Source organism: Vidua macroura, chromosome 3 (assembly GCF_024509145.1).
Source record: "Vidua macroura isolate BioBank_ID:100142 chromosome 3, ASM2450914v1, whole genome shotgun sequence".
NCBI classification, from domain to species: domain Eukaryota; kingdom Metazoa; phylum Chordata; class Aves; order Passeriformes; family Viduidae; genus Vidua; species Vidua macroura.
The window spans coordinates 103,356,743-103,383,148 of NC_071573.1; positions in this window are offsets into that span (position 1 = coordinate 103,356,743).

A 26,406-nucleotide genomic window follows, 5' to 3' on the forward strand; every position below is an offset into this window, starting at 1 on the left:
ACTATGGGATATGTACATGAAAGTCTTGATTCTGATATTTCCTAATTCCTAAAATCTTAATTTTGCAGCTTTAAATACTGTTTTTAGCAAATGCTATATGTATGCAGCACCATTGTTTAAAGAATACATCAAATCCAATATGATCTAATACCCTGTCTTGCATAAACTATTTGGAAAGGATTTGCAGGATCCAGGCCCTCCTTTGCAGGAGCATTAAGCTGTGAATGGATATCATCTTCTCAGTTCCATTGTGTTGGTACCACCACATCACCACTCACAGCTTGCCTCTGTCTATTGTCCCCAGAGATTTGTGAGGGTGATTTGCTATCGTAGTCAAAATGAGACAGGTTAGATTAAACAGTTTAAGTAGTAGTTGTCTCCTGGGTCACTCCATTTTGAATGAACCATATTAAGATGTGTTCACCCTGTCAGCTCTAGAAGAAGATACGAGTAGATGTGACAGCGTCCAGCACAGTGTGGAGAGAGATGGGCTGATTGTTCCTGGAGTGGGCATCTGCTTAGTGCCCAGCAAACTCAAGGAACTTAAAAAACTGAGTTCTCCTACAATTATTTGGCTCTTCTCCTATAGCAAATAAAGCACATACTATAGCTTTTATCAAAGCCACTTGGATTTGTCTGTTCTTTGCTATATCAGGATGTATAAAAATCACTTGGTGTAAATCTAGTGAGTTCTTTTCTGCAGGGCCCTTTTTTCTCTTTGTCCATGTTTCACAAAATGCAGAACATCTATACTACATGCAAGCCAGTAGGAGACTGGCCTCTCTCTTTTTTCTTTTTTAAAAATTTATCCGAGAACAAGGAAGATAAGTTTAAAACTGTCTTACATGTCATTTGACCAAAAAATCTTCACATTCTTTTAATTTTTTTTTCACCTAAAATCTGAAGTATTAGGAATGCCACCTCTTTAAAAAGGAGTGCAAAAATTCAAAGAAAATATAAGTGTGTCAGTACTGTTAGATTCCATTTGAGATGGTGCCAACATGAAAACAATTTAAGCCCTCTACAATTTAGACATTCCAAGCCTAGACTATCATTTGTCTAGCATGTAATACAATCAGCACAGCAATAGAAGTGTTAGGAACATTGAGATAATGCTTTCCTCACTTCCCAAAAGGGCATTATTCTTTTTTCTGTCTTATTAGAATTAGCCTGATTATAGCTCATATACTATTCTTTGGCTAGATGATGTTAAAACTACTTAAAAAAAAAGTAAATATCCTTATTCTTAGTAAAGTATTTTGGCCTTTTCTGGCATCTGAACTAGAAAAGCTGAACATGCACTTCTGTGTTCTCTAAATAACCTTACATCTCTTCTTACAAGCATTGAGTCTATGTGTAAATGAAATAAAATATTACTAAACTGAAAGGTAAATACAGTGGTACTTATGGAAAGTCAATAGTCAGCAGTAAAAAAGATGTTTATAATGAACACTAGTTAATTCTGAGTCAAAGGATACATGGAAGGTTCATTTATATATGTTGAAAAAGACCTGTGTCCACAAAAAAATTGAAAAATCATAGGCTCAAGGGATCCTGTTGGAAGGGACCTCAGGGAGTTTCTAGCCCAACATCCTGTTCCAAGTAGGGTTAACTCAGACCATGTTGCTCTGGTGTTTATCCCGTTGGATGCTGAAAACCCTCAAGGAAGTAAAGTGCACAGCCTCTGTGTGAAAGCTGTTCTGCTTGTGACTGTCCTTGTGTTGAGGACACTGCCTTACAACCAGTCTGAACTTCTGTTTTCAGCATACATGTGTTGAAACTCCTCCACCTGCCATCATGAGATGGCACCACTCAGGAGAGCCTGTCCTTCTCTTAGAATCAATCACAGAGTGGTTTGGGTTGGAAGGGACCTTAAAAATCATCTAATTCCATAAGGCCATGTTGCTCAGGGCTCCATATAACTTGGCCTTCCAGGGATGCAGAAGGGATGGGTCTTCTTGATAACCTTCTCAAGGGCCTTAGAGAGCTACTATTAGTTCCCACCTAGTAGAGAGAAGCAACAGATAGTAAATCTTTGCCTCATTTTTCTCATCAAATGCTATGATTAAGAAATATATATCTTATGCCATCTCTCTTTCTTCTGTTTACCCAATAACATCACCTTTCCTAATCTAATCCCCCTCCCTGTTTTATCTTTGGACATCCATTCATCCCAAAGCCCACAAAGCCATCTTCCATGATGATGTTGCCTTGAGCTTTCATTCTAGGGAGAGGGGCTTCTCATCACTGGTGACAAGAACTCAGAGGGTCTCATTGCATTGGCATTGCTTCTTGCAATGGTCCTAATTAGACATCCTGCAGTTCTACTTGTAGAGTGATTTCGGTTCATCACTTCATTGCAAAATGAAGTATTTTTCAGACAACAGGTTATGCAAAATCTTTTCTAGCTCATTAATAGATGACAATAGAAAACTATTTCTCTTATGACAAAAGTTCTCTTCATACAGTTGTTAGAAGAGCAACTAGGCCCTGAGTTATAGAACAATTGATTTTGCATAAAACAAATGAAACACAAAAATGGAATGAAGCATACTTTTTAAGTCTTTCAGTCTATTTTCTGCATGTCTTTGCTTACAATAAGTGGTTACTGCTGCTGGTATCCCTTTTAGAAGGATCTGTTAGAACCAAGAGCTGTGTTTCAGTGCAGCCTGAACAAGAAAATGCTTAACTGCACCACAGCTTCCATCACGATGAAAATTGAAAAAGGATTAAAAAATTTCCTAGAGAAGACAGCCTCTGTGTCTCAAGGATGGCACAGAAGAAGTCAAGTAAAATAGCTTTCCTTGTCATCATTACTAGATCAAATCACAAGCAGATCTATCTGCATCACAGAGTTTGAAATTCAGTTAAAATCTGGGGGAAATAGTGTGATTTAGTTGCATGCTAGTCTTCCTAGTAACACATGCAGAGCAGAAAAGAGCCTTGCCTTTTTCTGAGGTTCAAGATGAGGGAATGAATTTCCTTTCTGTGTGTGTTCTATTTGTGCAGCCATGATTACAGATGGTATTTTCTTTATCCTAAAAGCTCAGCAATAATAGAGAAAGCCATGCAATTGACAACACTTAATGTGCCATTAGAGTTTTTTTCCTTCCCAAGCATTAATTTGTATCACATTTTGTGCTGAATTGTACCAACTCCTTCCCACCAAGTAAAGCACAGCATAAAGAGAAGGCTTAATGCAAAAGAGTCAGTGAGGTAATTAGTATTTTATTCAAACAAGCAGGTTCAATTCATGCAGTACCAAATAAGCATTTCCAGCTCTGCTTCCCTGACAGTCTTCACTATTAATTGAGCACATCTAGCTTGCAGTTTGCTGAATAGCATAAAGATGACGCCATGGGCCACGCACATGGCTTGCAGTCCATTGATTACCCTACAGCAAACAGAGGGAAAAAAAAGGAGAAGGTTAAAAGTTGTATTTTAACCCCTTAATGACCATGAAACCTACAGAGTTTAGGGTCTGTTCCAGGGTTTCAGCATCTGGCAATAGCAGCTTTCAGATCTCTAAAGGGTTCCTCTCCCTTGGAGGGGAATTGCCCTGTGAAGCTTAGGAGAAGCACAGATATGCATATTCAGTCCTGGGCACAATAGCTTCATTCTCACTGTCAGGTCAGCAGTCAAGTTCAGTGTAACTCCTCCTTCTGTTTCTGAATCAGGACTTTATGGAAATGCTGAGGATTTTTAATAAAGCAATTCTGCTGTGAAACAAATCTGCCCTTCGTGACAGCTCTTTGCTAAGCAGCACCACTGCAAAGCTTATTAAGTCAAAATTTTAAAGTTCAAAGGCAGCATCAGGTTTCAGTAGGCGTCTCTCCTCATCTGCTCTTCACAGCAATATAATTTGCTACCACCCATATTTTTATTACACAAGTAACATCTACAAGCTCTTGCTGTTGTAACACTCGATCTATTTTAGTAACTAGTGAACCATTCACACTTTTTTTTTTTCCATAGCTAGAACTTCACATCTTTATACTGATTCGCAGCCTTTTCATTCCTAAATTCAGGTGCATTTAGTTGGTTTTAATTGTTGGCAAGCTCTTCCATAATCCTGGAAATGGTCATTTTCAGTGATCCGTACCACTGTGCAAAATTAAATTCATGCATCACAGAGCAGAGAAGAATATTATTCCATGATTCTAAATTCAGTCATTCATATGAGCTGACTTATGGTCAAATCTTGCTTCACAGGATATAATTTACCATGTGGGTAAATGACATTCATTTAAATTTTAGTATTATAGCCTTTGTAAAAAAATAGTTGCAGGTGATTCTGGGGTGAAATCAGCATCCAAAACTTTCATTCTTAAAACAAAGATGCAAAGCTTGCCATTTCTTGCAGCACTAAATTAATAGTTATTTTCTTATTATTTTCTAGAAACCCTAAAATATTTTTTAAAAAGTAGTCTTTGCACCAATTCATGGAAATTTCTCCTAGTTTTATATCAATTTCAGAGCTTTGAGTTGCAACCACATTGAGCCCAGTTTTTTAGTGCAGAGGACATGTAGGAGAGTTAAGTGTATGGAAAATTATTTCCCTTAAATTTCCAGTTCTTGTGGTGGCCATCTGTAGGAAGAGTAACTGTGAGCCCTCCAGTTCCCCCACTGTTACAAATCCAGCCACTGGCTTGAATGTGCTGTGTCCAACACAGTGATTGTGTCTCTGGGTACATTTTATGATGATTTATTAATGCAAACTTACTGCTGTTCTTCTTTATCCCACAGTAATCCTATAGATAGCTGCTGAGAATCATGGTCCACTGCCACTGGATGTTACTCCTCTGTCCAGGAATCCTTCCTCAGCCACTGCCAGAAAAATCCATCTTTAGTCATAATGAAAAGGTTTTGTAAAATGTATTTTGAAGATAGCCAGTCCTCTCAGTGAGTAGAATGCAGTGGATTTAAAAGAAACAGTGGTCTTTTTTTAATTACACCCAATAATTCTTCATAATCCTCTGTGATCAAGTTCATATGTGATCAGTGGGCTCAGTAGAAGCTGGGTGGGTAGATCTGAGGAAAGATCTCGTAGATAAATTTTTTTCACAGGGTAAACTTAGCTTGTGGGGTTTTTTGTTTTTTGTTTTTTGTTTTTTTGTTTTTTGTTTTTTGTTTTTTTTTTGTGGTTTTTTTTGGGTTTTGTTTGTTTGTTTTTTGGGATTTTTGTTTGGTTTTGTTTGTTTGTTTGTTTGTTTTTTTTTTTTTGTCAAAGTTTCCATTTTCTGTGCAGGAAGTTTTCACTAAAAGAACTCTGTTGTCTGAAATGGCATGTGGCATATCATGGGAGGTGACAGTAGAGTAAATAGGATGCCTGCTAACGAAAGTGAGTTTCCTTCTACACAGTCATTACTTTTGTCATGCTAACTTTCCATATCCTGTAAATATGAATCTCACCTCGAGCAGGAAACACATGTGCACACGTTCTTGTCATAGAAAAAAATTGATAGAAGGCAAAGTTAGCTGGCACTGAACTTTTAGTCTGCAGTGTTTAGAAAAGTCACAAATATACCAAGAGGAGATTTTTATGTAGAAAACATGAAGCATGAAGTTGTAAAGTAAGAACTGAAAATGAGCAGCAATATTAATTAGATTTTCTTAAATAAACCTGAGCATTCTGATTCCCTTTGCTTCTGGTTGTAACCATTTCTTGTGCATATAACAGAACCCCAAAAACCCTCTAATAGTGAGAATTCATCTTTGAAGTCTTAAAATATTATGATACTGTATCTACATAGTCACATAACTGTCAAGGGTATGTTTATGTTAGCGCAGGCTGATAAAACCCAAACTGCAAACAAAGTACTTGCATGTGTACAATGACGTGTGTTCCTGTATATGCAGAAATATTAAAACTACTTTAAAGCACAACAAAAGCCCATCACTTCACAAATAATTGTTCTCAAGGGGACCTTATACCTTGCACAGAAAAACATTGCACAGATTGTATTTTAATAAAGTTTGGGAGTGGAACTTTTAATAAAGTTTGGGAGCCATGGGAGAATCCAATGAAGAAGATCTCTGGTTGCTTTAATTACTACCTGCATGCAGTAAGGAAAAATGTGACTCCACCCCTGATTTCCCATTCACAGCTGGAGCATTAGTACCCTGCTGTGCTATGTGCATCTCAGCAAGCCATAATGGCTATCATGGCCTGGATAAGTTGCTAAGAACAGCAATAAAGGGCTAGGATAATTTACATAGCTATAGCAGTGATATGTGCTATGAAGGAAAGAAAAAGAAGAAATTTTACAATGTGTTTCACAAAATAATATTGTGATTATAGAATTTTTTTTTTTCTGTAGCAGTTGTCACCTCAAAACATATAGGTGATGCTCGTAGTGATAAGTGCAAGTTATATTTGTGGCTGAGGCTGAAATTAGACATCTTAATCTGGAAAGTAGTTCTCAAAATCCCCACTTTATTTCACAGTTACCACAATATTTCATCAGTTGTGCTTCCTATGGCCTTGGTTTAAACCTTTCCTTAAAATTACTATAATTTTAGAGCAAGCATCTACAAATCAAGCCCATTCTAGGAACCAGGAAGAGGGTCTCTGCTTCAGCCTGGTGAAGAGTACAAACTGTCAACACCTTCCTGGTGCCCATGGAGGGTGGGAGCAGAGCTCTGCCTGCCAGCCCAGCTTCTCCTTAGGATCAAAGCTGCCCTTGGAGGGCCCCTGCAAAGGACACAGCATATTCAGCTTCTTCCATTCATTTTCTGCAGAAGGCACCTTAGGAAGGGCTGGGGGTCTCTGTGTTTCAAACAGAGTGTCATGGAGCAGCAGGGTGTGGGGCAGGGGTTGGTTTGGGGAGCACCGAGGGTGGCCTCACTCTGCCAGCACTGCTCCCCAGTGCCAGAGCCCAGGATGAGGGAGCAGGGTCAGTCATGGCCCCTGCCATGGTGCCACGTGGCCAAGGCCAGCAAAATGCAATCCTGTTATAATTATTTAACAGTATATTTCTGTTAGAAACATGAGGTTTAATGGAATTTAGTGTCTCTTAGGCTCAAGCAAAAAGTTTTCTGAGAAAAGCAAAGCTCCTAAATTCTGTCTTCCCACTGGTTATGTCAGAAAGTAGTAATTATTTTCCTAACAATTACTTAAATAATTTCATTATTTTTTGCCTCAGAGATCCATATGTGGCACTCCAGATATTTGAATGTGGTGTGAGGTCTGTCACAACTCAAATGTTTGTAGGCAGTTGTAAAGGCACAGATTGGTTCTTGATCAAACCTTGTATGGTTTTTCTTTGTAGGTACACACTTGCAGTTACTCTTGTTTATAAGCATGCTAAAAGAAAAGGAACAGAGTGTAGGGCTGGTGGCCCAACTGCGACCAGAGAGGTCACTTGAGAGAAGGCTCAACTGTTCAAAGAACTGGCAAATATGGGTCTTGGCAGCTTCTGTGCAACCAGTTCTAAAGAGTCCTTACAAAAGATCTAGTGAAATAGGATCTCCTTAAAAAAAAAAAATACTGCACATACTAAACTGCTGATTGTAGAAAGTTACACTAGGAACATTAGATGTTTGTGTCATAGTCAATGAGGACAGCCCTTAAGAGTCATCGCATGTCATTAAAATGTCACTACTTTTTATTCCTTTTTTTTTTCCCTTTTGGGATGCCTTGTAATAGAGTAAGACCAGTTATGGTAGCAGGCTTAGGCTGCAGGAGGTATTCATTCCAACTGTGACAATATTTGTAATAGAACATTCCTGAGAGGTCTACTGGCTTATTTCAAGATGATCTTTTTTATAGATACTATCTTTCATTTGAATACATGTTCAAAGCTATTTTCCCTTTGTTCCTTTTTTTTTTTTGTGAAAAAAGCTAGGTTGCAAAATTTAAGACAGTAAAATAAATTCAATATTTACCACTTTCCCAGACACACAATAGTTATAGATAATATAGAAAGCATGGAGGTGCAACAAAAAATACCATGTTACAATATTCATTAATGTGCTTTAAAAGTAGAGCCAGAAAGAATTCCTAAGGCACATAACACCCCTTTTAATAAAGACTCACATCTCTCTGACTACTGCAAACCACAGGTTATTTTAGCTATCTCTTTTTCCTGTCTATGAAGCTTTTTTTTTTTTTTTTTTCCTGGGTCTCTTGGTTTTCCATTCATGTAAAAGAAATAGCATATAACTTAACTTTAATCCATTACTGTGGTGTCCAACTCTTGCAAGTTCCAGGCTTTGGGGATGTAGAAACAGGTCATCCAACTGGGAGTTGCTAAAGTGAGCAGCCTTCTTATTAAGAAGGCACACAAGCAAAGGTAAACAATACTGCTATAAAGGCTTAGAAAGCACAGTTTTCATGTAAATACTAGTAACATTTATGTAATATTTAGATTCTAAAGGTTTCTCTCATCCTTTGACTGACTAACTAATAGATACTTCACAGTCCTCTGACTAAGGATATGTGTATACCTCCATGCTGCACAAGAACTGGCACGAATCTGAACTCATGAAGTTCTTCTGAACTACCTTTGAAGGATATTCAGGTTTAGTCCTCTATGGCTTTTCCTTCTTTAAGGATTTCTTGGTATTCAATTCCATCAGGAAGGTATTTTCAACTTTCCTGTCATTTTGTGGTTGTTCAGTTCCTTGAGCTTTAGCAACTTGCATATGCATATGTCATGGCCATATGCAGTAATTTATTGCCTAGCAGTAAATATGTGGCATTTTCTTGACACCAAAGCCAGTTTGACAGTGAAGCTCCCTCATCCCCTTCATCCCTGCTTTCTACTCTTTCTTCTGCTCCTGTTTGCTGAACATTTAGATGCTGCCAGTTATTTTTGACTTCCATAATTTTACTGATCTGTGTACAATCCAGTTTCACTAGGAATTGTATTTGCATAAAGGAAGATTTGATGAATTGGATAAAAAGTGAAGAGAATTATTCTATGCTGAACAAAGCACTTGCTAAAATATTCATCCCAGCAAGGCCTCATTCAACTCTCAGTCTTTGTTTAGAGGACAGAGTAAATTTAGGTCTAGGACTCCTAGTACCAGAACAAAATAATCACATGATAATCATAATTATTCTGGTATAAACCAGCTGTGTAAATTCAAGCCTTTTTAAATGATTAATTTTTTGAGGCATGGACCTTGCACTGCTAGGTTTTATGCATAGTAAGTCATTGTCTATTCGGTCCCCCTTGTGATGCATAAAATGCTTACTGTTCTTCTATGTTCAGAATGGCAGAAAGACAAAAAGCCAACAAATTTGGTGCCATATATTTGAGATTAATGCTGTGAAAGCATGATTATCTGCATCTTTTAAACCAAATAATTTTAAAATGCTCAGTTGACTATTGATGATTATATTCCTATTTTCCCACGGTAAAACTTTTCACTTATTGAGACTTACAAACAACAACATGCAAAATGACGATCATATTTCATACAAACATGCAAGTGGAATTAATCTTTCTGACTTCTGACAACATTGTGGTAACAAGTCACTTTGGAAGGAATGCAGCTCCTCCCTCCAATTCTGTCCTTGAAGGATACCACACTGCATGATTCATCTGACCTGACTTTAGATGTGTACACCTGAGTTAGCCATACTGTATAAACAATCAGGAGAAATGGGCATGTGATTCATCTGACCTATTTTGACCATGCACTTTGGGATGCATTTAATTGTGTCTAAAAATGTGTCGTAGCCTCCTTGACTAGAAAATTATTCTACAAGATCAGATAATATAAAAATGTGTAAAATATGACAGATGAATGCCATTTGAACTACCTGAAAGCAGAGACCAGACTATGTAAGACATTCCACAAAAGAAAGGGGGAAAAGGAAGGACACTAAAGCTACTTGGTTCCAGGAAAATTATAGATGTTGGGTGTTTGCTGAGCCATTTTTTTGCTGTAAAGGGATACTGAAACTCAAAATATTCTCTGTTCACTTGCTCAGACATAAATATCCACTGCTTTTTTTGATATTTAGAAGTCTTGAAGACATGTGTCAAATACAAAGGTGATCCAGGCTATTCTGCAGTGGCAGGTAGGGACATGTATCTAACAATCCTAGAAGTCAAGGTGTGGACAATCACATCAGCTCTCTAATGGTCTTCTAGAAATACATCTGGAATGGAATTCAGCTCAAGATGGAAGCACCTGTGCTTCCGTAGGAGTCTGTATGTGTGCTTGGTGTTTATCATTGTTTGACAAGACTATCCAGTCCAGAGGATGTTATCAATGAAAGAAACTTGATCAAGTGAGGTACAGACACTGAGCCCTCCCCAGGTTCCTGTCTAGTTGAGCTAATTTGTATTGTTCTATATAGAATTATATAGCAAATTTTATTGACTACACATTGACCTCCAGTGTTCCCAGTCAGGATGTTGTTGCTATACACCTACCCTGGCATATTTAATGAATAAATAAAACTCCCATATCTTCAATAGCACCAACTTTATCATGGTGGCAAAATTCACACCTTTTAATATGTCATTTACATATTAAAATGCTGTACTGTCTTCTCTTCTACTACTTTTTCATATGCTGTTACTACATTCTCTCTATTCTATGCTATAGAATGCTGTTTCTGTGCTGTAATATTCAATCAATTATAGTAGACGTATTTGGTTATATTGAAATGTTACCAGTTGCCTTAAAGCAGGTATGAAAAAAGAAAAGAATTCAAATTTTCAAGTCCAATGAATACTGGTTCATTCCTAATCTTCAAAACATAGGTTTTCCATTTTAAAATATTATTTTGTTTCTTGTACAGTTTTTAATTAATGTTGTGAATTACCAGAAGTATTTAAATCAAATTTGTGATATTTTTAATAAAAAATAAATATAATTATCTACATATTAAATATACATGGAATAGGCCTAATATGCTTCATATTTGCATGTGGCAATTTAGAAGTGTACTTCTAACAGAATTATGAAATATTTTTTTTCATAATTCAACTTAATTTATTTCTGGATTTAGAGTATGCATTTATTACTATTTATGTAAATGTTTCATGTCATTTAGATCACAAGCACTGGAAAAAATATGTATTTTACATAAAAGTATAACACAAATGAATATTCCAAAATCCAGAGATTTCTACATTCTGCCAGTACTATCCTCTGCAAAATATCAAGAGGTGAATTTTTCAGGTAAAGGGCATTGCCCACAATTTTGAGCATTACTCAGAACTCTGAATATAAATATTTCTAGATATTATATGAATATTGAAAAATAATAAGCTTTATGAAGGTCTTAAAGCCGTGAGAGTATTTATTCCCCTACTTACTGTGACAAGAAAGAAATCATTAAATAAAGATTCAGATCTGGCTTAAAATTTATGCACATTTGAGGCAATTTAGTCTCTATTACTGCAAGTGCATTTTATAGATCTTGTTGCTTAGAGACATGACAAGGCTGGACTGTCTGCAGAATAGGAACTCTCTACAAACACATATTTCAGGGTCCTGAGCCAATCTTCCAAACACTATGTCTGTTTTTCCCCCCTCCTGTCTCTCCTCTCTTCCCAGCAAACGCATAAAGATCTGAGCTGAGAAACCCTTTGCCAAGATTCACATTTATTATTCGCTTCCTATCTTTAATAGATTAAAGTATTCCAAATCCCTGATGCTACTCCCCCTTTTTTGTTTTTTTTTTTTGCTGCTTTCCTTCTTCGTGAAGGCTGCTAAAATAATGCCTGAAAATATTTTCCCCAATAGTAGAGGTGAATAGACTTTGATCAATGAAGTCATAGCTTTTCAAGACAGACTGTGCCAGTGCACTTCACCACGGTGGGTGGTGGTGTGTGTCAATCTCTTTTCCCAAGTGACAAGCAATAGGACAACAGAAAATGGCCTCAGGTTGCACCAGGGTAGGTTTAGATTGGATATGAGGAAAAATCTATTCACTGGAAGAGTTGTCAAACGTTGGGACGGGGAAGTGAGTCACCATCCCTACAGGCATGTAGATGTGGTGCTTAGGGACATGGTTTAGTGCTGGACTTGGCAGTTCTGGGTTGATGGTTGAACTCAATCTTAAGGTCTCTTCCAACCTAAATGATTCTACTATTAAGAAAGGGCTGGGAAATATTTTATAATAGCAAATTAATACTTTTTAGAAAGGCTTCTAGCAATGCTTATCAAATTTGATGTTTCATACTTGAGGTAATATTATTGTACTTAGACATGCACATTTCGTAGCTAAATATTTTCTTTTCCTCCATGTTCCAAATACAGAGGTAGAAAAAAAATATGGGTAATATTTAAATAATCCAAAAAGGAAAGAATTTCAGATATTGCTTTAAATTCGGCATAGATTTTCCTTTTATTTTTGGCTTTATTTGAAGTCACAGCTCTACTTGTGATGAATTGCAATTCAGAACTCAGTCAAATGTCCTAGGCATGTTTTTCTAAGACATGCCTGAAAAATATTATAAATTGACACTTTCCCACAAGAGAGAAAGCTGTCCTCCCCCAATAAAGACAGGCTGTACTGCAAGACTGCTAACCAGGCAAAGATTTAATGGCCCACATTTTCCCAGTGAAGTCAATGGGAATGAATGCCTTCTTCCATAGGCCTTTGGGAACACAATGTTCCCTGAAAAATGCAAAGAAGGTCTAGGACAAGACCTTCCAGGTAAAATTGATCTTGACATTCATGAAGGAATGTGAGTAATAAAGCTACTTGAGCTTTATGGAGCAACCCACTAATAGAAGCAGCACAACTTTTTAGGTCTGAATAAGCATCAGCTGTCTTAAGTTTCAACCAACAATACCAAACTGAATGGGTGTGTCCAAGAAGTTCTTTTGATCCACCTTTCTCCCAACTTGAAACAAATTCCTGTTCTCTGGGATGGAAACACAGTGCTCTGTGTCACGCTGTTGTTTTGGGAAGCTTGGGTACAATTCTTCTTAGGCCTGTCAATAATGTTAATACACACACTCTGCAAAATGTCTAAGTGCCCATACTACAGAATTCCTTTCTTCTGCAAAATACTTTTTCTGACCAGAGAAACCAGTGTAGATTAATTTTATCTTTCAAAGGAAAGAAAAAGCTTGTGGGATGCTGTGGGGACAAATATTTCCTCAATCTTAAATCTTACAATGAAAGCTTTAATACTAGACAGTCTTAATGAGTTCTGTACTTCCAGGCTTTCTCCACCTCTGGATAATATTGAGGGAAATATGTAATTACTGAATGAGTTCTAGCCTCTTTCTATGGAATCTGCTATTTAGCAGAAAAAAAACTTTTTTTTTTTTTCATTTATAAATATGATTTTATATTTATAAGCCTATACATGTATCTTTTGCTGGTTTTATTTTATCATCTCTGTTAATCTATTAGTAGTTTTAGGACACTAAAAATCGAGCCGATGGTATGAAGCAGTGCCATCTTGTGGCACTCATCACTTGTAAGGTTATTTCCTGATTTTTCGGTTATATTACTTTATAAAGTTGACATTTTCAAGAGTGATAATTTTTGTTGTGATACAATAAGCACCCCTAATTTTAAGGTCTTTAAGATTGTTCTTGAAGTGTTGTCTAAGAAAACAATAAAAGAAAATGTTCCTGTTTACACAGGAACATTTTTGAGATCTTTTCTTTCACTTTAAAAAAATCATATCATTAAACAGAAAGAAAAAGTCCTCACAGCATCTAAAAGATATTTGGAGGATTTGAAGATAAGCAAACTGTCTTATCATGCTGTGAAAATATGTGGTCAAGAAGGTAGCTTGAGAGGTTGCCCTGATAAAAATGGTGTTCTTGGGATATAATTTATTTGCAACATGTCAAAAGTGTTCTGGATACCAAAGTATTGTACATACACACTAAATATCTGAATTACAAAATGGTTAAAAAAAACCCTATATGCTATTACATCCATCCACTCTCTAGCAGACTACTTTTATTCCCCAGAACTGTGGAACTAACCAATTTCCCCCCTTTTTTACTCTGTGTTTTCCCAATGGTAATGTTAGAACCTGGGTAGGAGGAATCTGCTTCACTGTTTATGAGTATGATATGCATGAATAAATTAAAGGATTAGGAGTGGAGCCTTCTTTTGACTTCTGTTCTCTGCTTGACCTTGAGTTAGAAAAGGTAGCTTGAGAATTTCAAAAGCATTTAGCCTTGACCCAGTTCTCTTCTAATTAAATCATTCCTAAAACTCCCACTCAGTAAGAGGTCATTTAGGCCATAACTGTGGACTTCAAAATTAGTTCAGTTGCTTATTTATGCTTCAGTTCCTCCCCTCTGCATAATGTAATAATTATCTGCTCTGTAGGAGTTCTACAAACTTCATTAGTGTTGGATAAAACTGACTGCAGCAGTGCAAAGGTGTGTGTGCTTCTACTGCAGTTGCATTTGCTGTGTCTTCCCACATGGCATTTTGTTGTATAGCTCTTCGGAGGGATTCTCCAGCTTACAGAACTTTGTTAAGATATCATCTTTAAAATAGATAACATGGCTTACATTTTATGTTTATTAATTAAATAACAACTGCAGTTAATGACACATTTTCTCTGGAAATTCAGTTACAGTCTGACACAACAATATTGCAATTATATTCGAGCAACACAATACCCAGCAGTGTTTGGTTTATATGCAACTGGTTTTACATATTGCAGTGAAGCCTAAGAACATCAAGGACTGTATTAGTAAGACCACAGGCACAGGAAGAGGGATGTGATTGCTGCTAGCTATTCAGTGTAGCAGTCCCAAGACTGCCTTGAAAGTACTACATCCAATTTTGTTCTTCTCAGCACAAAGAAGACACTGATTAATTGAGCTGAGTGTGGCAGAGGGCCATCAAGATGATTGGGGGACTGGCATATGAGACACGGAGACAGTTGTAGAGACATGGGTTTGTCCAGCCCACAGAAGAGCAAGCAAACTGCTTTTTCTCCAGCAGTTTAGTGAATGTTTACAGTGATGATGGAGCCAGATTCCTCTTAGACATGCACAGCCTCCAGTGCTGGGGGAAAAGGGCACAAGCTGCAGACAGCTAAAATCCCAATTAAGAAGTAAGACAAAGCCAATTACTATAATGAGGGTGATAAATTGCTGGAATGGGTTGCCCAGAGGGACTGTGGGATCTTGATCCTTAAATACAAAGTTTGGCTTGACAAAGCCCTGACCACCTTATGGTTTCAAAGTTGGATTCAGCTTTGCAACCAGCTCTACTTGAGTGGGGAGTTGGATACATGACTTCCAAAGATCCATTTCAACCTATATTATGGCACAACTCCCTGATTTTACCTCAGTAAATGTGTTTTAATGTTATCAGACATTGCAAGAACATTTTCAGGCAATAAGAACATCAGCTTCCTCAATCTTTCTGTAAATCTTAAATATTTTTGTTTCTACTTCAACTGGATCACAGTGGTGATAGTGCTGCGCCATCTGGAATCAATTATTACTGTTGATTTCATCTTTTGAGGATGGCGTAAAATGATTTCTCACTTTTTTATTTTGACCCCCAGCAATCGATTTCTTTGCTTATAAACCCCTGAATATTATCTTTTGGAATGCTAGAGCAACCACAATGGGACTAAGGAAGGAAAAAAAAGCAACATTTTCATAATCTTTTTCATTTCAGGAAAGAAAGTCTCTAAGGAAATTATGAGGTTGTATTAACATTCACAGTGATGGTTCTTGATGTACCCTTTGCACACACATACTATTATCTAGACTCCCATATTCTTCATATAGTCACAATAAAATCCAAAGTAGAAGGAATTTATTTATTGTAAACACTGTAGACGGTGTATTTAATTGGCCTATATATCCTGTGCTACCAAAGGAAAAATAACAAGTGGAAATTGTCCTGAAGTGGTTTCTGTTTGGCATTTGCTCTTTATGGAGTAAATGGCTTGCATTTTAGGGCACATGGATAGAATCCCTCTCAAATATGGTTCAAGACATGTTCTATTTTGCTCCTTCCCTCTGCACTAGTTAGTTCTGCCTTTGCCCTTAGCAGCATCTCCACTTGTCTCAGTGACCTACTCTCATATGTATAAAAATAAATATGTCAGTTCCCTATGTTTTATGAGGATTAGGAGGATATTTATATAAAAGGTAGTGTCTGTATATGGCAGTAGGGTCTGCCTTACTCAGCTTGTGTGTGTGAATAACCTGTTCTCACTCCAGGGAGGGATATTAGTGCAAGCTGGCAACAACCAGCAGATGGTGCTCAGAACAAACAAAATAAAATATATTAAGAAATATTAAGAAAAGAAAGAAGAAGAAAAAGAAGAAGCAGCAGGGAAAGCTTGTTGTTTATATTTCCCTGTGACAAACAACTACTTTGGTGGGTTTTATGGGGGTTTTTTGTGTGTTTTTTTAAATGTGTTTGTTTTGGAGCTTTTTATGTTTGTTTTGATTTGGTTTTTATACGTGTTTTTTTTTTTTGGTTTTTTTTCTTTTTTTTTTTTTTTTTTTTTTTTTTTTTGTTGTTGTTGTTGTTGTTGTTGTTGTTGTTGTTTCTTTTGTGATTTATTATCCTGCAGCACATATTATAATTTCACTGACATTTGTTCATAATTAGTTTTACATGGTGGATGGGTGAGAGGGACCATTGACTAGTTGTTGACAGGTTTTCTGCAGGCTCCTTAATGGCATCCTCTGGGGTCCAGACTGCTTCAAAATTCCTATAAATTCCTAACTGCTTTATCATAACATGAGTGGAAAGGATTGTTAACTGCTCTGGAAAAGCACCAGATTTTTAAGGAGAATTTTTGCACATCCTTTAGAGGTCTAGTCCGAGTACAGATTGTTCACTATACTACCTTAATTAACGTTTGGCAGAAGAATCACACCTGTTAATTGCTTAAAGTCAGTATTAACAAAAATCCTTGGGAATATTCCTTGAGATATTGATTAAAATAAAAATTAAGTCAAATATTGTCCATATTTACAAGTGACATGTTTCCAGTCATATTAGATATTATAAAAGAAAATCAAGGATATATCAGATATTTGTTTTGTTTCCATACAAGAAAGAAGAGCCTTGAGGTCTGTTGTCAATGGGATCTGACAATGGCTTGGAAACTGCCTAGCAGATTTTCAAGAGGCTGGAGCTGTAACATCTCCATGCCTAAGGGACAGTGCAGAGCCACTGGCAGCTGGGCAGAGTTGTGGAGTCCACACAGAGGACAGAGACTGGCTTTTAACTGTCCCTGATGCCACTGTGGAGGGAGCTGTGCCCTTGCTGGCAAACCCCGTGAAAACTCCTGGCTGTTGCCCTGGTGCAGAACTGCCAGGACACTTCCTCAGGGATGGTCATTCCCTTTTTAGTGCATTGCTGTCCTGTCCCATGGCAGATCTAACTTCATGTTTAATTCTGACCCTCTAAACACATCACTGTGTTGACATTTGTTCCTCTTTTTATTTTCCTCCTCCATCGATGCAGAAAATAACTTATAATCCCAGGCCTAGGGAAAGATCAGGGGCAGATGTCCAAAGTTACTGATAATAAAACTCCTGAACCCTCTCTCTTCAGTGGGACCTCAGATCTCAAGATTTTAAATGCAAAAAATCTTTACTTCAGTCTGTATCCTAACTATGTAAATAGCAGAAGCAGAATAAAAAGTGTGGAACGAAAAATGTTATTTCTTTTGCTAAAATCTTTGGAAGCATGAAGCAGCTGTATCCTCCTCTTGAACTGAATTGGGGCAAAGAGTGCAGAATCTTCATGACAGCTCCTTGCTTTAAATAATGTTGCTAGTGCCTAGGACCCAAGCACTGGGTGCAGTAGATATATTGCTGTGTTCCAAAGCAATCATACAATGTCATAAGGCAATTTAACCTGTGTAAATCCCTAGAATCTGTCTACTCTCAGCAAGTGCACTGGCGACATAAAAAAGCTGCTAGAAAAATGTGCGATTGTAAGAGCCTGTAGAAAATTGGGATTGTGACAAATTTGCCATTGACAATATGCTTTTATTTCATAAGCAGTAGCTTTTCTCAGTTGCAATATATGTATACAAGCACATATGTATTTTTCAAACAAAAAGAAATTATAAGATTTCCAGGACTGGCATCAACAATATATATAATTGCTCAAAGGTGTCTTTAAGGCCAATTCTAAGAGTTTCACTGGTAGAAATGGATAATAATAATTTTTTCTTTGTTTTGGGGGGTGATGGCAAAGGAGTGAGAATAATGAGTAAATTAAACTCATTATTTAAAACAACCCCCAGTCCTGATCTATCTCCTCTGTGACAGACTGCCTGTGACTATATCGCACAGCACTAAGCCACATGTTCATATCTGATGACCTTATGGCCCAAAAAATCCCCATTTTTGCAGTTTTTCTGCAGGTATGGTGCAACCTGCCTGCTGCCTCGCATGAGAGTTAGGGACACATGCGTTTGGGAAATGGGTAGATTTAATTATATTGCCTCCTAGCAGGCAGACTGTGCCCCAAGATTGCCCTAGGATTTGTCTTGGAAACATATTGTTGGAAATTTCCAGAAACAGGCAGGGAAAATAACAGTGCTGAGTGTAAGAAAAGGGTCTCAGTACTGCGTGTCCCTCCTGGGACATTTCTCGTTCTGCAGTGCAGATATGTAAAGACAACATGGTGAAGGAGGAGGAAGAGGAGGACAAGAATGAAGAGGAGGCAGTTGTGGACTCAATATCCCAATTATGAGGTCAATCCAGCAGAGCTGAGAAGATGTCCAGATGAGGCAGCCTGCATGATAAAAGAAGTCAGAAATTGAGAGACAAATTTTCCTTATTCAAATCCTCCAGATTCCGTCCATAGCCAATGGAATGATGTGGGGACCCCCATGTTAGTGGCTCAAAGTGATGAGAGGTGCAACAAATAGATGAAACAAAATCAGTTAAGCAGACCATATTAATCAAATTGAAAGTATTCACTGTGAAGATCTTTGGACACTTCTGTATTGCAATGGTCATGCAGAAAGTAGAATTCTATCAGATAAGAAGTCTTCTATTCCCAGAATCATTCACAGCTTCCAGGAACTATATCAAATATGATTAAATTAAAAAAGACTGCTATGGTAGAACTATGTTGCAATTACAAATTACATTATATTATATTCTTCATTTAATTATATTTTCAACATCAATCATGGTCTCACTTCACTAGGGAAAGTCTCAGTAGCAATAGACTTTATTTTAAGACCAGAAATAAAATGTTATTTTGGATTAAGGTAGAGAATGATTGTGATCTGCAGTATTTTTTCCTGAATACCAATGTATTTAGAAATCTTCTTTAGAAATAACCTTCATTAGGGTATTTTATTACCTATTTAAATTACTTCCGAAATTAAATCAACCTAAAAGTAAGATTTAAAACCAGGAATATTCAAAAGGAGTCGCTAAATTAATTTAATGTGCAGACAAGGTCCCAAGAAGCCAGTAAAAAGGCAAAAAGCATCAAAGAGTGTGCTGAAAGGAGGGGAAGAAAATATTAAATAGAAATACAAATGGAATCTGACAAGAGGCTGAGTCTGAGTATTTATAGGTGACAGAGTGTTAATGTATTATGCAAAAGGAAATAAAAAGCTGGTTTCTTTTTCCAGATATTACACACAGAAAGCAGTTTATTACACACAGAAGCATATTCTATTGACAATGCCATGTTCCCTCTGCAGCTAAAACAGAGCAGTCTGAAGAAATGAAGTTTAAATGAACTTTATTATCCTGCATAATTCCTCAGGTGAGTGGGGAAAGGCTGGTTAGTGCATTTCCAGAGAAGATGCCTGAAACAGCATGACCATTATAATGCTTTGTGCCATTCTAGTGTTGACTTTTGCTAATCCATCTTCAAAAATCGCTGGATCTATTTGCTAACAAAGCTGAGTCTTTCAGATAGTGTTAAGGGGTTAATTCTTTATGACACACAACTACAGGTTTAACTTTAGAGCTGCTTAGTGGAAGAGAAGCAGATGTTAATGTCTGAAATTGTGCGGCCAATTACTAATGTACCAAATAAAGCATCCCATAAGCAAATCTTCAACATAAAACTAGGGTTCACATGTTGTGATAAACCACTTAAAAATTAAAAGGTCCCAGCGTGAATCTACCTGATTTATCATGCTCTTTATGTCATATGAAACATGCTGTAGTCTCATGCTCAGCTGTTGCTATGGTTCTCACCATGGTTTTAGGTGTGGGACAGAAAGTAATCCCATTCTTTCTTCAGTGCTCCCTTTCCCTGGTGGCAATTTATGGAAAAAACTACGTCAGTGCTGGTATGAGACTTGCTCAAGAAAGGATTGCCACAGCTTTGATGTGGATTCATATTACAAATAATCTGAAATCAATTTGACCCAGAAGTATACTTTGGAAAAACTATCACATTTGCCCTGCTTATAACATGCAATTATTTTTTTCAAGTTATCCTGTAGAGCTTTTCACTTTCTTTAACTCTAAGGTGAGCATCCTTTTAATGGGAAATACAGATGCTATAGCTTTTCAGCATGTTTTCATCCCGTTTGATTAGCAATGTGAAAGCATACTGCATTTCTATATGAAAACTCTTATTTATACAGAAACAGTTTATCAAACTTCTAGATCAGACACTGGTCATTGCTCTGCTTGAACTTCAATCTGGGTCCAAGCATAGTATCCAGTAAATGCATTTATTTTGCTTCCAAGGCAAGCAGCAAAGCCTAAGACAACTGCCTGTCAGTAACAGACCTGTTAGCACAGCAGTAAGCTGTATTCCTGGAAGCTGGAGTTCTCAAGGTTACAGGGGAAAGACAAATAGCTCTATTCCATGTCAACTGCTATCCAGAAAGATTTCTTAATTTTGCCTGAACACAAGCTTTGCAAGAGATGTGCTAACTCCTGCAGATCCTCTTGTGGGTGTAACTGCTAGCAATAAAATACAGAAAATTCATTCTACAATGCCATAACACACTTGGAGTCAGAAGTACAGAAGGAAAGAAAAACAGCTTGTATTTTTCAGACTGAAAGAATCATATTTTCTAATCATATTTTCTAATAAAGTACTTAGCCTTAAACCCAAACTTCTTTCAATGAACAACATTTCATGTCTCATATATTCACTTTTTTTTAATCATCATTTTTTTATTATCATTCATTTTTTTGATATCGTCATTCTCAGAAACACCTAATTTTCTGGAAAGGAACATTATTACCGTCTTCTCCTCAAATTTCTAATTAAATTGTATATTTGTTACAGTTTAAGCATTGATGTGTATATAAATTGCAGTTCACTAAAAACACCATGGCATGACAGTTTCTTAGACTCTTACCATAATCAAAGTATGCTGACCAATATATAAAATAAATATGTAGTTGCTTTCTTCCAAGCACTGCAGCTTTAAGAAATCATGTGATTACAGGAAATATCTGGCTTTTATAAAAGATATTAAAGAGGTCTGAGCCCTCTTGATATTGGAGAAAAATATGATGAGGTGCAACCAAAGGGTGCAAAAACCAGACTAAATAGAATGAGGAATACTGACACTGCATTGTAGGAGCACTACTACCACATACAAACTGTCATATTGAACTGCTCATTTATGTTGGGGTCACTATTTTTACTTAAGGTTGAATGTTTGAGAATATCCTCTACACAAGTATAATTCTAGGGCCAAGATAGAAAGACAAGTATTTTAAATCCTTTTTGTGGCATGAAGCTTGCAGCCAGACTCACATGTCAGAATGTGAAGCCTGGAGCTGTAGAAGGTTAGCAGCCTCTATGCTCTTTGAGTCTTTGATGTTTATTAAATAGAGTGAGTTTCATAGCATTAGTCTTCTAAAATTGCTGTCTTCTTTAGCTGGTCTCTTTCTCCAGCTTAGTTTTCTGCTCCTGTGCTTTGATAATTCTGTTCACAGAGCAGCCTCATGAAGCATGCAAGAAATGTGCATATAATAAAGCTATCTTGAGCAGTTGCTTGGTAACTCTATGTGTTAAAATGCTTCTAATATTCAAGAGATACATGGATTACAATAACAAAAATACAGGACTACAGCAGGGAGTCACTAACAGCTGTTTGGGATTTAACACCCACATCCAGATGCTTGAAAAAAACATGTTGTACTAATAAGCAATGCATTATTAGATGTTTGAGTAATTGCTTTGGATTCAGCATAACGATGATTTTTCAAAAGTCTTTTGCCTTTTTTCATACTACATAAAATAATAATTATAGGATTTACCTTCAGTTACTGTACTGGATCCTTGCCTGGCTCTGGAGCTTCTGTGGAAGAAGCCACAGTCTGTGATGGGGCACCAGACCAACTCTGCAGGGTGGGGGTTAGGACAGGCCCTGGAGAAGTCAAACACCTGCTTTCTAATCCATGCTCCAAAGACTCTTAAGGTATGTTTGTACAAACCTGAACAGATCAGTCAGGAAAGATTAGAAGGATATTGTACACTAGTGGCCAATATATTATTGCAAATTAAAAAAAGAAAAAGGCCTAAACTGGAGGAAGAAATTAAACTCTGTCTAACTTTCTAACTTTTGAACTACTTATTTGCTGGGACTTCAGTGCCAGCTTCAGTTTTTTTTATGGAAGATACCATTTTGTGTGGTTTATTAACATATTTGCAAAAATATCCAATAGAGGTTTCTTCCCCAAAAGTTCATTATCTTCTCTGTTGACATATCTGACAATAGCAACAGCAACACAAAAAGTATTCCAGTCCTCTTTTTAAAGACTTTCCCATAGGTCATTGCTCCTAATTAATCTCCAATGGCTTTTTCCTAGTAGAAGATTAAGTTTCACAATGGAAGGATAACCTTAACATCTACTGACACTTTTGGGGAGACTGGATGGTGGTGGTACTTCTAATTTGGGTTCAATTTTAAAATTTACTATTATGAAATTTTACTCTTTGAATAATTTTTTCCATTTTTGTCACGATGAACACATATTTAGTGGCAAGCATAGCCACAGAAGTCAACTGAATGAAATCCCTGAACTCTCTCTGCTAAATGGAGAGAAAGGATAGGTATCTTCTCCTAATGCACTTCATCATTGTGAGCTACATGAATCAAACAAAGAGGACGAGTTATATTCTGAAAATGTGCATATGTGTGGTCTCAATTCAGACCCCTAAACATGTGGTTTGGGATGTCCCACTCTGCCCAAACACCTGCATGCTGTTGACAATTGCAGCACAAGTCTTGGCACATCTCGCACTGTTCTGTAGCAGCAGCTGGAGGCATCTCTAGGCTAACTCAAATGGACAGGAATGCTCATGCTCAGACAGCTGAATTGTCTGTTGTCTCTCTGTTTTGGATAGAGAGCAAATATTTTGGATTTGCGTGGCAGTGTTCTCATAGCAGAGGATCCAGTAGGGAGGGCTTCTCTGAGAAGCTGCCAGAAGCTTCCTCACATCCGACAGAGCCAAGGTCAGCTGGCTCCAAGATGGACCCACTTCTAGCCAAGACCAGGCCAATTAGCAGTGGTGGTAACAGCTCTGTGATAACATATTTAAGAAGGAAAAATAAACTTAGTGGGCAGAAGCAATTGTGGACATAGAAGAGTAGAGTAGGGTGAGAACATATGAGAGCAATGAGCATGAAGATCCCAAGGTTGGTGCAGAAGGATGGGCAGGAGATACTTCAGCCAGGGATTTTCCTGCAGCCCCTGGTGCAGCCCTTGGTGAGGCAGCTGTGCTCCTGCAGCCCAGGGAGATCTATGGGGGAGCAGAGATCCACCTGCAGCCCTTGGTGGACAGCCATGCCAGAGCAGGTGGGTGCCTGAAGGAGGCTGTGACCCTGTGGGAAGCCCACCCTGGAACAGGCTGTTCCTGAGGGACTGCATCCCTTGGGAGGGATCCACTCTAGGGACCCACTCACAAGGAGCTGCAGCCCATGGGAAGATCTCATGTTGCAGAAATTCTTGGAAGCCTGTCTCCTGTGGGAGGGACCCTATGCTGGAGCAGAGGAAGGACTCCTCTCCCTGAGGAGGAAGCAATAGGAGAAACAACACGTGATGAGCTGACCATAACGCCCTTTCCACACCTCCCTGAGCCTCTGGGAGGGGAGGAATAAAGAACTGTGAATAAAGGTAGGCTAGAGGGAGGGAGGGGTAAGGGAAAGGTGTCTTAAAAGTTGTTTTTCTTCTTGTTATCCTGGTCTGCTTTTGATTGGTAATAAGTTTAACTAATTTCCCAGGCTCAGTCTGTTCTGCACATGACAGTCACTGGGGAGTGATCTCTGCCTGCCCTTATCTCAACCATAAGCCTTTAGTTACATTTTCTCTCCCTTGCCCAGGTGAGGATGGCAGTGATAAAGTGGCTTTTGTGGGCATCCAAAACACCACAGCAAGAGATAGAAGTCAGGAAAAATAAATCAATTAAATGCATAGAGAATCAAGTGAAATTGGTCTGATGGCAATGTTGTGTAGATGTGATAAAAGTTTTGTACCATAGACAAAGCTCTCCATTCTATCCCATGTACTTTTTCCAGAATTAATTATCTGATTACTTTAAGGTGTTTAATAATCTTTTATTACAAAAGCAGTTGTGATAGCACTGGAACCAGTGAATATTGTGAAGAAAAATAATTTCAGTTTTCTTCATTTTTTTCACAGAAATCTAATGTCAGTAACATCAGAACTATAGAATTCTTTCACCTGTCCCCTTTTCTGACATTTAGTAATTATCCTTTCCCATTTCACTATTATTCTCTGTTTATAAATAGTACAATATCAATGCCATCAGCATTAGGCCTTCCATAATGCTGAATAGGGTGTAACATAGTAGACAATAAGAAATAGAGGCCAAGATGATGTGGCTGAAGCGTAAAGGAAAGACAGAAATATAAGCAATATTTACCTGTCACATGTAGTCATCCTTTCAGAGGAGAGGTGCTATGCAAATATAGAATACTACAGCAAAAAGAAATCGTCTTAGCTGTCTGAACTCTCATAACAATTGCAATTTATTTGCTCAAGCAAATAAGAAAATCAATTAGTTAGCATTTACAGAGGCACAAAAATCTAACTTTTTATAATATTCTTCTGCATGTTAACTGTTAAAATATTCTACTGCTCTATTTTAATGCTTCTTGTAATGGAGTCCAATTATGTTGTGTATACTAGAAGTTATGGACCGGATAATGAGACTATATAGAGAAAAACCCAACTTTGTTCTAAGAGTACTGAATTTTTATCTGGAGCTGCTAGAGCTCAAAGCTATTTAATGAAAGTATTTCCCTTTTATGGATCAAGTGATGAGAAATGCATCCTTGCACAACTCATTTTATGAAAGACACTGCTTACATTATAATATATAGATTGACTGCCACAGCTATAGCTTTTATTTGCTGGGCAAAGCTAATTCCCATATAATTGTCATTAAATCAATCATAATATAGTAACAATAATTAGATATATTTTAGTTTTAAAGTTATTCTCAAATAAAAACCCCTATCTTTGGTAACTTTATCAGCCAGATAGAATCAAGGAATTCATATTATTATAGCCACTACCATAGGTGGTTCTACCTTAATAAAATACTTTTAATGTAGAATCACAAAACTCCAGAATAGATTTGCTTTAAAGGGACCATGAAGACCATCTAGTTCCATCCCCTGCCATGGGCAGGGACACTTTCCACTAGGCCAGGTTGCTCAAAGCCCCATCCAACTGGCCTTGAAAACTGAGAGGAATGGGGAGTTCAAAACTTCTCTGGGCAACCTGTGCCAATGTCTGATCAACCCCATAATGAAGAATTTCTTCCTTATATCTGATGTAAACCTACCCTCTTCCAGTTTGAAGCCATTTACCCTTATCCTATTGCCACATGTCCTTTTAAAAAGTCTCTCTCCAGCTCATTAGAATCCCCTTTAAGTGCTGAAAGGTGCCATAAGGTCTTCCAGAAGCCTTTTATTCTCCAGTCTGAACAACCCCAACTCTCTCAGCCTGTCTTCATAGGAGACATGCTCAAGCCTTCTGAGCATCTTTGTGACCTCATCTGGACTTGCTCCAACAGATCCATGTCCTTGTTATGCTGAAGTCCAGAGCAGGACACAGTACTCCAGGTGAGGGCTCATGAGAGCCTTGACCCACTGGTTACAGTGCTCATCGCAGACTCATTGAGGCTGGAAGAGATATTCAAGATAATGTAGTCCCAGTGCCAACCCAGCACCAACATAATCACCCCTAAACCATATCCCCAGATGTCACATCCAGACACCTCCTGAACACTTCCAGAGATGGTGACTCTCCCATCTTCCTGGGCAGTTTATTCCAGTGTCTAACCCCTCTCTTATCCCCATTATCTAATCTGAACCATATAATCTTTTGATACAACCCAGGAAGTGGTTGGCTTTCTAGGATGCAAGTGCACATGTCCAGGTTTTCATCCACAAACACTCCGAAGTCCTTTTTCCCAGGGCTGCTTTCAATCCCTTCTCCACCCAGGCTATACTTGTGCTTGGGATTGCCCTGGGCCAGATG